This window comes from Leptonychotes weddellii, chromosome 10, assembly GCF_054177405.1.
Source record: "Leptonychotes weddellii isolate Sample4059 chromosome 10, ASM5417740v2, whole genome shotgun sequence".
NCBI classification, from domain to species: Eukaryota; Metazoa; Chordata; class Mammalia; order Carnivora; family Phocidae; genus Leptonychotes; species Leptonychotes weddellii.
In genome coordinates, this window is record NC_138378.1 from 85808010 (window position 1) to 85827242 (window position 19233).

Here is a 19233-nt window from a genome sequence, read left to right on the forward strand (position 1 = left end):
CCATCTACTGCTGGGGATGGTAGAAGAGCATGGAGAGAGAGCCTCTCTGAGCTCGAGGTGCAGAGAGAAATCATGAAGTTGAGGGTGGAGCACGCACTGAAGAAAACTCTCAACCAGCTGGCTGGTCCCCACGCTAAACAGAATGTAATGCCATAGGACTTTGAAGTCTATAGTATGCTTAAAGTAACAGTAGGGACAACAAAACCAAACCCAGCAAATACCTATTCAATTGACTATACCTTATCCCACAATAAAAGAAATGTGCCCATTTTCTGGCATGAATTTTATTTATCTCTGTCTTCACTGCCTTACACAAGGTATCTGGCTTCAACGAAAACTTATATGAAGCATAAAAAAAAGAAGTAGAACAAAATACTGAAAAAGAGGGGTGCCTGGGTGGTGCAGTCAGTTAAGTGTCCAACTCTTGATTTCGGCTCAGGTCGTGATCTCAGGGTCCTGGGACTGAGGCCCGCATACAGCCCCCGATTGGGCTCTGTGCTGAGTGTGGAGTCTGCTTGGGATTCTTTCTCCTTCCCCTTCTGCCCCTCCTGCTTATACACTCATGCTCGTTCTCTCTCTAAAAATAAACAAATAAACCTAAAAAAAAAGAAAAGACTCTCCTCTTCCTTTGCCCCCCCAAAATAAATAAATAAATCTTTTTAAAAATTTTTAAAAAATATATTGAAAAAGAAAAATTAATTCCCAAAACCAGACTGGGATACAGACTAGATGTTGGAACATCTGGACAGGGAATTTAAGATAATTATGATTAATATGTTAAAGGTTCTATTAGAAAAGGTAGACATCATGCATGAACAAATAGGGAATTCCAGCAGAGATATGGAGAAGGAGAGAGAGAACAGCAAAATAAATATTTCAAAAGATGATGGCTGAGAATTTTCTAGTTTAACACAAGAAAACAAATCAAAGATCCAAAAAATTGAGGAAATACCAAACAGGATAAGTACAAAATAAGTAAGTATATAAATATCAAATAAGTAAATGAACAGCAAAAAAATCACCAAGATATATCAGATTCAAATTACTGAAAATGATAGAGAAAATCTTGAAGACAGACAGCAAATAAAAGATACATTACATATAAAGGAACAAAGACTATCAACATTCTCATGGAAATTTATGCAAGCCAAAGACAATGGTGTTATACCTTTAAAATACTGAAAGAAGAAAATCTGTTAACCTAGAATTCTATATCCAGTGAAACATATCTTTCAAAAAATGAAAAATAAGATTTTTTTCAGATAGGCAAAATTGATGGAATTTTTGACAGTACATTCACACTATAATATTAAAGGAATTGTTAAATAAAAGGAATAACATCTAACAGAAACTTGGAACTAAACATACCTACACATACATATACAGTCAAACACACATAAATGAAGAACAGCAGAAATTTGTTCATAAGCTTGGGAGTGTCCCTCTTACACAGAGGGCAAGGAGAGACTGAAGAAAAAGTCAAGCCAGTCCAGATTGGGAGCTGGCAGGTTAAATAAGCAAGAGAACTTACAGATGAGTCTTGTCTTGGACAACCACAAGATATGTAGATCTCTAAACCTGCCCACCAGAATCTTAAAAGTTTATATAGAGGCCTTAATGGGGTTCAGTCATATACACCATCCAGTTGGTCTCAATACATTGCTCTCATAAGGCTAAGTCCTTGGGTGCCTGGGTGGCTCAGTCGGTTAAGCATCTGCCTTCAGCTTGGGTCATGATCCCAGAGTCCTGGAATCAAGTCCCGCATCGGGCTCCCTGCTCAGCAGAGAGTCTGCTTCTCCCTCTACCCTTCACCCTACTTGTGCTCTCTCTCGCTTGTTCTCTCTCTCTCAAATAAATAAAATCTTAAAAAAAAAAGGCTAAGTCCTTGAAATTGGCCCCATCAGAACATACATTTTTTCAAGGACAGAGGAGAGGGTGAGGAGCTAGGATCCAGCTCGAGGGTCAACTGACACTCAATGTCCTCTCAATACCTCCTCCAACAAAATTACACAGGTAAAGGTAAATATGAAATTCAGTTCTCTTTTTATTTTCAGTGGCTAAAAAAACTGAATAAAAAAATAATAGCAACAGACATATTTATGGCATATGTAAAAGTCAAAAGTCTGACAATGAGGAGGAATTGCTAGTTTACTTCTACGAGATCCTCACATTACACTTGAAGTTGTGAAATAATGTTTTAAGGGAGACTATAGTTGATAAACATGTATAAACTAAGCCGTGGGCAAACAATCCACACATGGCAGTGAGAAAAAATGAGTTCTATCTCACACTGACCTCTCCCTGCTGCCTATGCAAAGGGAGCAACCCTCATCCAAGGAGAAGGTGTCAGAAGTTTTATGAGACAGCGATAAGCTGAAAATTGACCTTGTAACCCAACCGAGGAAAGCAAGGAGGCTCTAACACCAAGTGTAAGATTTAAGGACGTCTAAGTCAGTAGGCAGAATTCCTTCCTTTCCCATATTCACGACTAGGTAAACCCTGAAAATTGACATTGCTACAAAGGGCACTTAAGAAGTTTCCCATAGCATGAAGCACAGAAGATGTTTTAGTAAGTGCTGAACATCTATGATGCACTGTGAGTAAGAAACAGGGAGTGAGAGCATCCTCCCCGTGCTGCCTTGGAAATATGAAATCACAATTTAACAGGCTGGCTTCCCTTAAAAAGGCACCATGCCATGTTAGGATGCTTATAATCGTATTTAGACCCGTGTAACCTGGGGTCAGTCATAATTCGCAGCTCACAAAAAGTCATAAATATCCACCTGCATCAGGGCTAAATCCATGACTTAAAGGACACAGGAGTGAATTACTTACTCCAACCGACCATGCTTAATACATGTGTATACAGGAAGATTAACTCAAAAGCCTCTTTACCCTGAAAATCAATTCTTCCTTTCTTAATACGGGGCTCATGTGGAGATAGCTGAGGCGATAGCGCTGTGTGCCCATAGCACCGAAAAAGGGAGACTCTTTCATCTTCTGGACTGTCACAAAGCCAGAGCAATATTTCTCATCTAGACCGCGTCCACACCAGCAGCTGTGGGTTTATTTTTATATAGTAAACCACCAAGATAAATATTTGCAAAGGGCTTATCCTTATCATGCTAAGAGATTTTGGGGTTGTTTTTAATACTGATCCTTCTCAGAGCAACTTTCACTCCAACACTCCCTGTCCTCCTCTATCCACCCCTCATCCTCTGACTTGTAGTGCTTTCTCCAAATCTATACAACAATGACAGAGAACCTCAGACTGGACCCTTTGAATTCTTTCTGATATAAAATCTGGTTTCTACCTTGGAGCCAGAGACAAGGCAGCAAAAAACTCCTTTTCGTCTTTCCCGCCTCCCATGCTCTTGATTGCTAGGAGGAAGAAAGGGTTGATCAGGGAGAGCCCATAAAAGAGCAATGCAGTGGGGGAAAGATATCTTTTGGTGTCACCCTGCAATGTTAAGCTCAAGGTAATCCCATTTATAATACTCAGCTTTAATTTAGGACCATCTGTATTCATATATACATAAAGAGATGTGAAGTATTATATATATAAAGTGTTATATCAAAAATATATATATACACTTTACATACACATTACACTTCTATTTCTGGTATTTTGTTTTATAGAACAGTGGTTCTAGGAAGCCAAAAGCCTAAATTAAAATACTAGTCTCAATATTTTTTATTGTGATTTTGGGGTAGTTCACTCTGATTCTGTTTCCATATCCATAATGATATAGACCTCAAAGATGTTTTGTGAAGATTAAACAAATACTAATGTATGTAAATTTGTTAAGAATAGTTTCTGGCACATTGTAAACACAAGTTAGTTTCCCTCCTTTGACTGATTCCTATTAAATTAATAAGTACACAAAACACTTGTATACAGACTCATAAGCACATTATGAGTCACGGTTATTATTACATTCTTTAGCTTCCTGTGTTTTTACACTCTCCCTTCTTCACTTTCATATAGAAAGCCATATTAGTTGGGCTGATCTTGAACAGTATGTATTAGCCAATTAAAATGTATAAATATCTTTTAATCACACTTGAAATCTCGTCTTTATTAAATAGGTTCAAACACTGGTCTGCCTTCCACATTAGTTACTCGCTTGCTGACGCCTCCATACCCACGCAGAAGGAGGAGTATAAATGGCCTGTTTACTAACCACAAATCTGCTGACATAAGAAGGTAATTTGAGAATAATGAACATTCCTTCAAGGTATACGCTGAATCTACTGTAAATTCTTCCCTTTAAGTTTACTCATCTATCAAATAGAACAGGAGGTTTTCACCTTATCTTCTGGAAATTGCTGCCAAGTGGATATATTGATCTAGCTGGCCATTTAATGGGCTGGATGTCAATTATATTTTACCACATTGGTAAATGGGGTTTATTTAATCCCATTCTCAGTTTAAAAGGTTTCAGCATTGATAAAATCTGCAAAGGCAGATGTGCAATAAATTGTGCTCTTTTAATGGAATTACTACAGAGAATAAAATGCCAAAGAAAGATGCTCACCCGAAAGTGTAAATCGCCTAAGGATTTCTCTACTTCAAATATATTTTAGAGGAAGTGCTGTTGACAAGTTGAATTATTTAACCCTTGCAAATACAGCTTCTCTTTTAAAAAATTATTTCCGTCATGTCAAAGTTATTTGCTCACAAGTAAAGAAAAGAGAAAGAATGGAAATTATACCATCCATTGGATTGATTTATTCAGCAAATTGGAATAATGTAAGGAAGATCAAATTTAATTCTGTATTTACAACCCACATCACCTTTCTCTGTAGTAAACAAGCTCTGCACCTTAGCTTAAATATATAGATATATATATAGATATAAATATAGATACATTTGCCTCAAACTGCCCCCTCCTGCTTACTTCACATTTGATTGCCAGTTTACTGTACCTGTTGCTCCAATGCTAAATGGCTGTTTTATATCTAATTGTCTCATTTGTAAGTTCCTCACCTTATTTATTATCCTACAAGATTCTTAGGAATGATTAAATTCTCTCTCTCATGTGTCCTCCACAGAGATTTTATCCAAAATAATGGCTACCAAATATACATGATGTTTATATCTCCAAAACACTAATCCATGCTCATAGTGATTTCAGAATTTAAATATAAAAGTCTAGAAGAAAACATTGGAGTAAAGAAAATATACAAATCAATTAAAATTGGCCAGTGTTTTTGTTCATTTGGAAAATTTCCAAGAGATGGTGCTATGTATGAATTTATCTTTTGCTTTGACTCAGCATATTATAAGTATTTCACTAAAACCCTTTTAAATATCATTTTATATGGCTGCATAATAGTCTATTTAATGGATGCATGATTGTATTTTTTATAGCTACTTAAATTATTTTTCTTCCAGTATTATTGAGATATATTTGACATACAATATTATATACATAAATACATACATGACATACAACAGTATAAGTTTATACTTATATATAGTGTAAGTATAAACAGTCTAAGTTTAACAGTATAAAGCGTAATGACTGGATTATTTATTTTTATCCTATTGAGTTGTATGAGTTCTTTATATCTTTTAGATATTAATGCCTTGTCAGATATATGATCTGCAAATATCTTCTCCCACTCCTTAGGTTTCCTTTTTATTTTGTTGGTGGTTTCTTGTATTCCAGCTTATTTTTTATTTTGTTGTTTGAACTTTAGGTGTCATATCCAAAAAATCATTGCCAAGACCCATGTCATGGATATCTACTTTTATTTCTGAATTTCTGCTTTCATAAGTAATGCCAGAAGAGATCATCTAAATTTAATATTTTCCCTGAAGATATTACTAGGTCAGCATGTATACATCTTTAAGCTCTGGATACATATTGCCAAATGGTTTCCAAAAATATATAAAGTGCACAAAATGTATCTGGAATTCTAAAATGTAAAATGTCACCTGACTTACTGGACCTCATTTAATGGAGAACATATACCATGAGGAACCCTGGAGGATCAGTATGGGAGTTATTTATTTATAAGAGCAGGTGGGAGCAAAGGGAGTGGGAGAGAGAAAAAGAGAATCTTAAGCAGGCTCCACATCCAGAGCGGAGCCTGATGCGGGACTCCATATCATGACCCTGAGATCATGACCTGAGCCAAAATCAAGAGTCAGAAGCTTAACTGACTGGGCCACACAGTTGCCAGTAAGGGATTTTTAGAAAGAACCAGTCACAGGTCTTCAGCTTTGCTTGGTTGATATTGGAGAGTCTAAGGAAGTGGGGTTAGTTCTAGAAAGGATGCTGTTAGAGGCAAGGGCAAATCTTTGATTGGGTATCTCATTGAGAAAGCAGTCTGCAGTGAAATAAAGCTTTGCCAATACACAATTGGTAAAGAAGTAGCAGTCACTCATTTTAGCCCAGAGAGTGAACGTTTGACACTTTGTTTGTTTGTTTGTGTTTAGAAAAACTTATGAAGTGGCCATGTTTTATCCCACCATATCATAAAATCAAAGTACTATCGTCTAAGGTTGGATTTCTATGAGATTGCTTATGTAGAATAATAGGAGGATAGCGTGGTCTAGCTGTGAGTGCCAAGACAACTTCTGGATGTGGGAAGCTTCTTTCGTGTTACTTTCTCAGAGGCTAATTGTATACTTTATTTGTTCTAGTTTGTAAAATATCCATAGATTTGCCACAGAAATAATAAAATGTTCGTTATGGGTGCTGAAAATTGTCTTAACTTTCTAACATCTGAAAAAAAATTGCATTCCAATATACATTTGCCCCCAGGCTTTTAACAGAAGAGTGATTGGAACTGTACCATTTTATAATTGCATATACAAATGAACTGAAAGGGCCATTTCATTGCATACTAGTCAGCACTGACTAACCTCATTTTTAGAAAGCTTATTTTGTTGCATAAGTGGATTGATGGGCGCACTTCCTAACTAGGTGCCTGGCATGTGAAGCTCTAATACTGGAATCGAGTATGATAAAAGTCACAGTCCACAGGCACCACTGCTCCTGCATGCCCACCGGTCGAGAGTTCTGCCTGTGGTCACTCTGGTAGCCTAAGCCTCCCACAGCCATTTCACTCAGCTCCTGTCTAAGTTCTGCAGTGACTATCTTAGGGGAACTTGATAGATACAGAAAAAGAGGTACCAAGAGGGGAGAGGGTACTGACCAGGAGGTAAGACTTTAGCTGCGTCAGAAAGCAGCTGTTGCCCAAGAGAGAGGCAGTTTTCTGCCGTTTGCTGGAGATGCCCAGTGGTCTGAGGCGTGGTGCAGAAAGAGAGGGAGAAATGAAACCACTTCTTGTTCATGCCCAGGTCACTAAGCTTACTTTTATTAGACAATGACAATAATTTTGAAGCAGGTCAATATTCATATTGCTTAACATATTAAACAAATGTTAAAATTGCTCTTTAAATTAATCAGTGTATATACTTCATTGAAATGAAATCAAGAAAGCATTTTGTTCTCAGGACCATGCATCTGGCAGTAGTCCAAAACTTTTATATGAAACTGAAACATCCTGGAATGATTGTTCGAAATGTAGTCTATCAGCCATTACTCCTTTATATTCAGATCCAGGAGGCAGGTGGTAGAGCATGGACATCTGCACTGCATGGATTTTGTTATGAGAAACCCTACAGAAGGCATCCTTCCCCTTGGAACCAGAGATGTAAATCAGTTATCAGCTTCTCCCCTAACCGTGGACACTGTTAACAAGAAGTCTTGATAAATAAATGGGTGTTTTAGGGAGCTTTGCTGTGATGGAACGCTTTGGACATAGAATTATTTTTAATCCTTGACCTTAAAAATATGCTTATCTGTGAAAAGCTTTCAGAGAAAACTTTCCCACTAAGATGGCTTTCATAAAAAATCTTCAGAATAGCAGGTTATATTTAGATACTGGAAGCTCTGGAAACAATACTTAACTTCAGCCCTCCCCTTGGAGAGGTTTGAACTATAATCTGAAGTGTTTAAGAAATGAATCTGATACTACACTCAGGCACCGGTATTTAGCACAGGACTTTATGATTCCTTCTAGAATGCCAATGGACTATGTTTTGATCCAACATAGAATAGGATAGCAGAGAGAAATTCTTCTTGTGTTTCTCAAATGGGCAAACAGAAGGAATCAATAGAGTGAGTGTAGGGGTGGAAAAGGTAATGATGAAGAGATGATTTAAGGCATTTGCAAGAGGGCATGAAGCAAATCTGGAAATTAAGCAAGTTGTCAGTAAGCGAAAGAGAAAATTAAGTAGGAACCCAGACAAGGTCTATTAGTACAATTGTGAACTCAGAGTATTACCAGCAGGACATGTAGGTGACAGATAAATGAGTTATTTCATCTACTCAGATCATTCTTCCTGGGATTAACCCTTGTTCTGTATTACTTGGCTTTGCTACACAGAAATATCCCAGACTCTTCCTCCTTTCTGAAACCAAATATCAGCCCAATATCTTAAAAACTCATACTGGCTTATAATTTTCATTAGAGTATCAGTTGCTCACTAGGGCATACAATGGCTATTAATGTCATCATTCATTATCATTGCAATAATTACTGTTCTCTAGAAACTTATTAGCCCAATCTGGCCCATATTCCTGGGCCAACGAGTTACTGACTAAACCCCCAACTTCACTTTTTAGAAGCTGAAATGAAATGCAAATGCAGTTTAAACAAAGTTATGTGTAGGTGCTGATGTTTCAAACCAGCTGGCCTCCTCAGCACCAGGAAACCTACATGAGCCCTTGTACGACGCTGCCTATGGGGTCTCCATAGAGGGGAGAAGTGGAGACAGAGGAGAAAGCGTCAACTCCAGAATCAAGTACCTTTTCTGAAAATGATTTTTGGTTATGGAGCAGTTTTTCAATTTCCTGTAGAAAGTACTTTCCATTTTGTACTCAATATGGCTGCTAAAGAAATCTTACTTACAATTAAAGGCATGATTTTTAAAAACTTCATCTCTGATGTATTAGGTACAGGCACATATTTCAGTCTTAGGCTCATGCACTAAAGTTGTTAATGAAACTACATTGGTGTCCACAGAATAAGCAAAATATTCTGGAATTTTCCATACCAATCCTTATTTTAAACATTTTCTTCTTTCCTCACAAAACACTGAAATACCTGGAAATATTACCATGTTTTCATAGCTAACTAAAGTGAAAATAAAATGTTTTTCACTTTCAAGCCTTGAGTTTTGGTTTGTAAAGCATTCTCTTATTTTAGAATGTGTTCCACTCATACAGATAACTATCCAGTTGGAAAAATAAAATGTCAGACGGGAAATGAGGACAGATATTTTGAATTCTGGCCCTTTGGTCCTCATGCTGCTTATGACTGTGAACGAGGGCCCTCAAGCTTCTTTGACTAGTTGCTCCATCTCCGAAATTATTTCTGAGTTTGAGAACCCACGAAAATACCGACGTACAAAAACACCAGCATTTTCTTAGCCTCCCCAGTGCCCTCTCTTTCTCATCTTCCTGTCTGTGCTTTCAGCGTCTCGCGTGTCACTTTGAAATGATCACTTTGCAAACACATTCAGGACTAGAGAAGAATCATCTGCCAGTCCTATTCTCTTTTAGCGAAACTCCCTCTTTTCATGTAGGACCTGCTTCAACAGAAGTGACCATAGCAACAAAGGAAATAAAATGAGAAGATTAAAGGAAGGATAGAACAGAAGGAAAGAAGATTTAAAGAAAAAAGGAGAATGGGGGATGGGTAGAACACATATTTGAATTCTGTATTAACAGCGATATTGGAGATCAGTGTCAAAAATTAAACAGCAGTGTTGTAGTCTAGACACCTAGGTAAAAACATTTCATTTATCTAGATTTTTCACTGAACGTGTCAAGCTACATAGGTTTTCAGATAACTGTAGTTCATTCATTTAAGAACTTTTCAACTACTTGGGATAAAAAGCATTTTCAAATATGTCCCATTCATCTCTGATTATAATATCCTGTGTGTGGATATTTAAACAATGATTCTTTCCTACTTTCATCCACTTCAGTATTGTGCAGAGTTAATTTTACAGTTCTTCTAGACCTCTTCAGCAGTTCTATGCATGAATGGTTTGATGTGTGATCATATGGAGGCAGAGCGAAAAAGCAAATAGTATTCTGTTCCAAGGGTCAGGAAATCTGATTTATCATCCCAATTTAGTTACCTGCTGCTGGGAGGTCTTGGGTAAGGCATGTGATTTTTTTAGGACTGTTTACTCATCTCTAAGACAAAGGCTAAACCCTCTATCAACTCACTATTTTGCCTCTGCAAAGAAAGAATAAGAAATGTAATGTTTTTAAAAAAATTATTCATGAATACAATAACAGTAATTTTTTATATCAGTATTATAATTCATAATGAATCCTCATACTATATTACTAAATTGTCAGTGCATGTGGACAGGAAGATTATATTATCTCCATTCTACAGGGTTAGAGAGATCGATCATCTACTACTGAGTTTACAAAAATATGATATGCAGGTTAAAAGTTGTTACATGCAAAAAAAAAAAAAAGTATCAGTGATCAAAGAAGTTTGAGAAATGCTAGTCTAAAGAGAGTTTCGAATTTCTTTCCTGAAAGAACACTCAGAGGTCTTAATACCCTCACATAGCCCATGGATGTGTAAGATAAGGAGATGGATTTTCTGCAGCATATTCAATTCCACACACCCTGAGGGACAACTTCTACAGAGCACTACTGGAGAATCTCTTCTAATACCACATAGCTAGCAATTTGCTGGAATTGGCTGAAAACAAATTTGAGGCCAAGCTTTCTCAAACCAAGAAAACAGTTGTTTCCATCAAAATGCAGTGAAGTCCACAAAACATTTTAAGTTGTTTGATATCAAATAACAAATATTTTTATTTCTTTGTTCCTTATTTCAACCCTAGAAAAAAACTATGAACTGGAGGTTATTTAATGTTTCTGTTATATTTTTTGTGACAGAATAATTCATTTGGATGTCAAATATTTTGATAAAAAATAAATAATCATTTGGGTGAAATATTTTGAGTATCAAATTCCCTGTAAGAATGACCCTGGAAGATTATGACCAATATTTGATTCACTATGTAATGGACAACTGGTATGAAAAGGCTGATTCTGGGGTAGAATTTTAAGGCAGAGCTGATGTTTATTCTGTAAAAGTCAAACAATGCAGTTTTGTAAATAACAGTACATACACATACACCTTTCTCTCCAAAGCCAAACTTTATAATTAACTTTGATTATGTAGATCTCATCAGTCATTAGATTCTAAAGTATAAATTGTCATCTGGAGAATATTATGTACATCCTATTCAGAGAACAATAAAGATTAGATAATCAGCATTAAAAAGAAGCCAATATAATTTAAGAAAAGCATGAGAAACACCCAAATGTGTACCAATTGAATTATAGTTAAGTACATTCTGATACATTTATGAAATGTGATGCTAAATAGACAAAGCCAAATTTTATATTTCAAATTGTATAAAGTTATACATAATATAAAAAATTTAATCTCTAGAGTACCTAGATATCTGTATCTCTCTACATATGTATATTTACTTTCATATCTGTATCTCTATAAATGTATCTATATATCTGTATCTTTTTACATGTTTATTTATAATATATATATAAATATATTTTATGTGGAAATTTGTTATATAATTTTATAATATTGGTGTGGAAGATGTCTGATTTTTACTACATGAATTTTTTCCTGCTTTGACATTCTTAGTATGTATATGTGCTAATATTTCCGTAGAAAATGAAAGATCCTGTGTTTTATGAATTTTTTAATTTTTTTTCTTTTCTTTCCCAGTTTTACTGAGATATGATTGGCAGATAAAATTGCAATATACTTATAGTATGCAACATAATAATTTTATATACATATTGTGAAACATTCACCACAATCAAGTTAATTCACACATCCATCACCTCACGTAGTTACCTTTGTGTGTAGGAGATGAGAACACTTAAGACCTACTCTCTTAGCAAACCTCAAATATGTAACACAGTATTATTAATTGTACATTAGGTCCCCAGAACTTATTTATCTTCTCACTGAAAGTTTGTACCCTTTGACTAGTTTTTTTCCCATTTATCCCACCTTCCAGCCTGTGGCAACCACCATTCCACTCTGTTTCTATGATGTTTGTTTTTTTGTTTGTTTTTTAGATCTCACATGTAAGTGATAACATACCGTATTTGTCTTTCTCCTTCTAGCTTATTTCATTTAGTATAATATCCTTCAGTTTCCTCCATGTCGTCACAAATGGTAGGATTCCTTCTTCTTTATGGCCAAATAATATTACATTGTATAATATGTACAACATTTTCTTTATCCATTTATCCATCTATGGACACTTGTTTCCATTTCATGGCTATTGTGAAAAATGCTGCAAAGAACATGGAAGTACTGATATGTCTTTCAAGTGGTGGTTATGTCTTCTTTAAATGTATACACAGAAGTGGGATTGTCGGATCATATGGTAGTTCTATTTTTAATTTTCTGAGGAAACTCCATACTGTTTCCCTTAATGGCTATGCCGGTTTACACTGGAGACAACCATCTACAGATGTTCCCTGTTTTCTACATTCTTATCAGCATTTATTTCTTGCTTTTTGATAATAGACATTTTAATGGATGTGAGGTGATATGTCATTATGGTTTTGACTTGCATTTTCCTGAGGACTGGTGATATTGAACATCTTTTCCTATACTTGTTGGACATTTGTATGTCTTCTTTGGAATAATGTCTCTTCAGGTTCTTGACCATTTTTAACTGGGTTATCTGGTCTTTGCTACTGAATTGTAAGAGTTCCTTTTATATTTTTGGATATAACCCCCTTATCTGATATATGATGTGCAAATATTTTCTCCCATTCCATAGGTTGCCTTTCCGTGTTGTTGATTATTTCCTTTGCTGAGCAGAAACATTTTCGTTTGATGTAGTCTCATTTGGTTTTTATTTTTCTTGCTTGTGCCTCTGGTGTCAGATCCAAACACTCATTGCCAAGACGAATATCAAGTTTTTTCCCATGTTTTCTTTTAGGAGTTTTATGGTTTCAGGTCTTAAAGTCTTAAATCCATTTTGAGTTAATTTTTGTGAGTAGTGTAAGATGGGGGTCTAGTTTCATTCTTTTACATGTGAATGTCCATTTTTCCCAGCACCATTTATTGAAGAGACTATCCTTTACCAAGTGTGTATTCTTGGCAACTCTGTCAAAAACAGTTGACTGTAGGGGCACCTGGGTGGCTCAGTCAGTTAAGCATCTGCCTTCGGCTCAGGTCATGATCTAAAGCCCTGGGATCAAGCGCCACGTCGGACTCTGCTCTGAGGGAAGCCTGCTTCTCCCTCTCCCTCTGCCTGCCGTTCCACCTGCTTGTGCACATGCGCTCTCGCTCGCTCTCTCTCCAATAAATAAATAATACCTTTGAAAAAATTAGTTGACTGTCTATGTGTGAATTTATTTCTGGGCTTTCTATTCTGTTCCATTGATCTATATGTCTGTTTTTTATGCCAGTCTTATACTGTTCTGGTTCCAATGGCTTTTTAATACTTACTTCATTTCTGAACTTTGGACTTAGGTTAATTCTAGGTAATTCCTCAACCATACTTTACCTGAATATTTGTAGGAGCAAAGAGCTGGAGGTGTAAGCATTGTTACCACTATATATTCCTATTTATTACCAATTGCAAAGTTTATCAGCATCCCTCTTCATTCTTCAATCCTAGGATTATCAGAGTTCCCAAACTGCTTCCAACTGGGTTAACACCTGAGTAACCTGTTGGGTGAGATTAATCTTAGCAGAAAGACATGACTTGCTTCTACTATTAACCCAAGGGGCCCTCATTAAATAAAACATCAATTTCAAGTAAGTTTATTGCTCCCCTCGCTCACTTGCTTCCTGATAGCTCAAAATTATTCTTATGCATCTTTTACTAATAATTAATGAGAATATTAGATGTGCACAACATGACTCCAGCACTTTTTCTTACTTAATACCTTTTTCTCAAGCTATGTGAAGGAAGATAGAATAAAGAACATGATGGTGGAGAGTGGACTCCATTAGGCTGGTGTTTGGAAGCATGGGTGAAAAAGTCCTCTAAGTCCTTCTTTTAGACTTGCAATCCATTAATATGTCATCCTGTGGTCCAACTTTATAAAATAGCATTGCAAATTTTCAATGGAATTATTAACTTGCCATTTTTGTTCACAGTCTCTGGAATCAGGAGGAACCTGAACATGGATTTGACATATATAATGAGATCCTGGATTATAGGTGAGAAAAAAACAAAGGCTAAGTAAGTTGAAATTGACTTTAATTCCTTAACTTTGCATATTTTGCTATACTAAATATATCTTCTATTATTTGATCCTTACATGTATGTGCAATTCAAACATTTTTATTTTACTTCAGCATGTGCCAGATACTATCACTAGGTTCTAGAACTGTGAAAATACTGACAGCCAATTTACTCCTAATTTCTTTACTTCCAGACACTATTAGACATTTTAAATTTATTACTTTAAAAGTAGTATTATTATCCATATTTTATATACAAGGAGATTGAAGATAAGAGGAATTAAATGTTTTTCTTAAACCCACACAGTGAGATGCTGTCAGAAATATGATTCAAACCCCAAGTAACTGCTAATACACTAATGCTAGTATGTAAATATATATCATAGATTAAAATAAAAATTATAGTGTAGAAAGCAGTCATAAAATTGGTAACTTTTTAAAACTTTTTTTCCAAGTGAGACGTAAAATAAATGCAATTACCTTTGCTTTTTACTCTGATTTAATAATGTAAGACAGTCTTTTGGTGGTAAGCCACTTAGTATCTTCATCCTGATACTTGCTTCAAGGCCTACTAGGGATGACGGTGGTAAGCCACTTAGTATCTTCATCCTGATACTTGCTTCAAGGCCTACTAGGGATGACGGTGGTGTCACTCCACAGAAATGCCCTTTGGGAACTCTTGTAGAAACACAGATATTTTCCACAAGAGTCTCAGACCTTTATAAGGAAAATCAAATGCAAAAGAAGAGCAATATATTCAACAATACATGTATGTACGTAGTTCACATGAGATTCAATTAAATCCATCAGAATTGGGTAAAAGAAATAATATTTATCAAAAGCTTACCAAAGGAAACAGTATCTGAGAATTGAAAGATAACTCAGAATTGGAGGACTTAAAGTAAGAGTGATATATTATTCAAACATTTGATCTACTTAAGCCTGTTAAGTGCTCAAGGCAGGGCTCAAATATGCCAAGTCCCGTGTATTGATTACTCTCTTAATGTGTACTCTAAGAGACCCTTCTAGTTCTATGGAGAATAAACACAAGAATAAGAGAAGATAGATGTAGATACTACCAGGGGTTGAGCCAAAGCACAAATACATGGAATGACTGAGGTGCTAGACTCCCTATGTATAGCATATTGAACATGAGCAGGGTTGGTTACAAGCTGAACAAAGCTTTGCAGAGAGTTGGACTTGACTACTACTTCCATCACTTACCAGTGTTAACTTGGACAATTAACTACACTTCAGTTTAATGATTTTTATTAGCTGCAAAACTGTTTTAAAACTATCTATTTTTCAATATTTAGAGAGTAAAATCATTACTGGTAAACTATTTACCCTGTGGTAGGCTCTTCTGATTCAGTGATCTTGGCTTACTTTCTTGAACTCTCTTCCTGTTCCATAATCTTTTCCCAGTCCCAGAAGACCATTTCCTTAAGACTCCACTGAGGATTCCCACCCGAAGAAGCATCTTCTGGTTAGGTCTCTTGCCCCTAGCTTCTGTTACTAGTCTATCCTCTCACCTTCCTTAAAACACAACCCTGCCCAGTTTTTCGATCCCATAAAGCCTTATACATGTATTTAATTGCATTATAAAGGTATTCTTGTTTATCTGTTTACTATTTTTTATTTGAATTCAAATAATTAACATATAGTGTATTATTAGTTTCATAGGTAAGGTTCAGCGATTCATCAGTCTTATATAACACCCAGTGCTCATTGCATCATGTGCCCTTCTTAATGTACATCACCCAGTTACCCCATCCGTCTACCCCCACCCTCCAGCAACCCTCAGTTTGTTTCCTATGATTAAGAGTCTCTTAACAGTTTGTCTCCCTCTCTGATTTCATCTTGTTTTATTTTTCCCCTCCTTCCCCTATGATCCTCTGTTCTGTTTCTTAAATTTTACAAAGAGTGAAATCATATGATAATTGTCTTTACCTGATTGACTTATTTTGCTTAGCATTATACCCTCTGGTTCCAGCCACGTCATTGCAAATGGCAAGATTTCAATTTTTTCTTGTTGAGTAGTATTCCATTATATGTATATATATATACCACATCTTCTTTATCCATTCATCTGTCGATGGACATCTTCCCATAGTTTGGCTGTTGTGGACATTGGTGATATAAACATTAGGGTGCACATGCCCCTTCAGACCACTACATTTGTATCTTTGGGGTAAATACGCCGTTGTGCAATTGCTGGGTCATAGCGTAGCTCTATTTTCAACTTTTGGAGGAACCTCCATACTGTTTTCCAGAGTGGCTGCACCAGCTTGCATTCCCACCAACACTTTTAGGGGGTTCCCCTTTCTCTGCATCCTCACCAACATCTGTCATTAACTAACTTGTTAATTTTAGCCATTCTTACTAGTGTGAGGTGGTATCTCACTGTGGTTTTGATTTGTATTTCCCTGATAACAAGTGATGTGGAGCATTTCTTCATGTGTCTGTTGGCCATTTTTATGTTTTCTTTGGAAAAAATGTCTGTTCATGTCTTCTTCCCATTTCTTTTTTTTTTTTTAAAGAATTTATTTATTTATTTGACAGAGACACAGCCAGAGAGAGAACACAAGCAGGGGGAGTGGGAGAGGGAGAAGCAGTCTTCCCACAGAGCAGGGAGCCCGATGCGGGGCTCGATCCCAGGGCCCTGGGATCATGACCTGAGCCGAAGGCAGACGCTTAACAACTGAGCCACCCAGGCGCCCCCTTCCCATTTCTTGACTGGATTATTTGTTCTTTGGGTGTTGAGTTGGATAAGTTCTTTATAGATTTTGGATACTAGCCCTTTATCTGTTAAGACATTTGCAAATATCTTCTCCCATTCTGTCTTGCTAGACACCTCTCCAAAGGCAAGGGAAACAAAGGCAAAAAAGAACTATTGGGACTTCATCAAGATAAAAAGCTTTTGCACAGCAAACGAACAGTTGACAAAAACCAAAACCTAAATCTTAATCTAAATAGTGAAAGGAAGGAAGGAAGGGAAGGAGGGAGGGAGGGAGGGAAGAATGGAGGAAGGAAGAAAATTAATGTACTTTATAGGGAAATAGAGATCCATTATCTAGTGTTGTGAAGCACAGTAAATGGGATCAGTGGTATTCACTGTCACATAAACTTTTGATGTTTTCTGGATGAAACAGATCAGGAAGAGAGGAGAAATGTTGGTGAGAGGAACAATCTGAGAAACTGTGGAAACAAAATGAATAAAATTTACCATAGACCCCCTGGCTCTTGCCTTGCTTTTATTCACATTGCCAGAGGCAAACTGAGTTCCATCTTTCTCATTGTAACGTCATTGTTTGCTTACCATCTCGTGACTAGGTTGTGAGCTGTGTCTTTTCTTTGAGCATCCTCAGATGCCTAGCACACTGTTGAATACAGATGTTTTAACAATGTTTAAATTCAGTTTTCATAAATAAATGAATAAATAGGATGTGAGGTTGGTGATAATGTAAGGGCCACCAATGTGACTTGGATATGTGAAAAACCTCTCTTTTGAGGCTCTCCTAACTCATGGTAGAATGTCCCTCTGTTTAACCTGAATAATCTGATAAATGACACATCTTCTTACGTTGTTTTATACATTGTATAGCTAGTTCCTTGTTTTATCATTTTCTGTATTTAAAAGGTTTATATGTCTGCCCTACAAACATCAGAAAGAAAATTAGAAGTTCAGAGTTAATGCTGTGACTCCAGCATTTTGAATATCCTCCCTACATGGGACTTTTAGGTGCCAAAAGACTGCATGGTACCATTTTTCAAGACACCTAGGAACTAACATATATCATACAGACCTGGGAGAAATTGATTTATGTACTCTCTGGATTTTGTTTAAAATTTAAACTTGACCTACAGGAGGAAATTTGAATGTGAATTATACTGCAAAAGAATAAGACATAGGAAAGTTCTACAAAGTTATCTGAAGAGTTTTTTTCATCTTGAGTAGATTGTCTCTCATATGATACTGATTTTTGTTATGGATGTTTTATTTGTATCTCTTATAAAGAAGTATCTCTTCCATCTGAAAATAGCTTAGATGCCAGAATTGGGCTTACTGAACATTCAAGCTCTTCTCTTTTCCAGTGAATCAGCGGAATAAAAACTGCATATCTACTCATGCTTTGTACACCCAGCCTTGGCCAGAAGAAACTGTAAACCTTTTTCTAATCCCCAAAAATATGTATATTTTTATAAGAGTAATGATTCCATGTGAATATCAGAAAATAGTATCTGCAAAAATCATATCGACAATTATGCAAGAACCTTGGTTTTTCTCTTCTCTGATCAGTGGTCCCAGCCTAGCATGCATCCTTCACTCTAGCAAGCAAGTTCATACACTCAGCAGACATAGAAGTGGATTTCTGTTCTTGTAGTTCCAAAGTAATTTTTTTCTTCTTTTGGAGAGACAGAGTGCATGCAAGCAAGGGGAGGGGCAGAGTGTGGGAATCTCAAGCAGACTCCCTGCTGAGCCGGGAGCCCCACAGGACAGGGGGCTTCCATCCCATGACCCCAAGATTAAGAACTGAGCCGAAACCAAGACCCAGACTGAGCCACCCAGGCACCACCTAAAGTGATTATTAATGATACCCCTTTTCACTCAGAGAAATGACCCAGTTTTGATGATATATTTTATGATCACCTATGAAACTAATCTTATAATTTATAGGTTAATTTTCTCAGTTGTCCACTTTCAGGTGCAACATGGCCATCAGAAGCCCATAATTGTATTTTATTTACTATGTCTTCCATTTGTTTCTCATCTGTCAGTACATCCAATGTGGCAGCTGAAAACAGTCCCAGAATTTTCTCCCATCTCTGCTAATGTCATCAAACCCTTACCTAAGTTCTCTTTGCAGCCTAGAAGGAAGTGGAAAATTGGACTTGCACAATTGGCTACCAAAGAGCCATCTCTGG

The 19233-nt window shown here is 36.5% G+C and overlaps 1 long non-coding RNA gene across 1 annotated transcript in view; it reads left to right on the forward strand.

Moving 5' to 3' along the window:
• LOC145723713 (uncharacterized) overlaps positions 1-19233 on the forward strand; it is a 50003-nt gene that overhangs the window by 15878 nt on the left and 14892 nt on the right. Inside the window, exons 3-4 of the long non-coding RNA XR_014148969.1 lie at positions 4090-4207; positions 14221-14283. This is a non-coding gene — a long non-coding RNA (uncharacterized LOC145723713). The remainder of the gene's footprint in view (positions 1-4089; positions 4208-14220; positions 14284-19233) is intronic.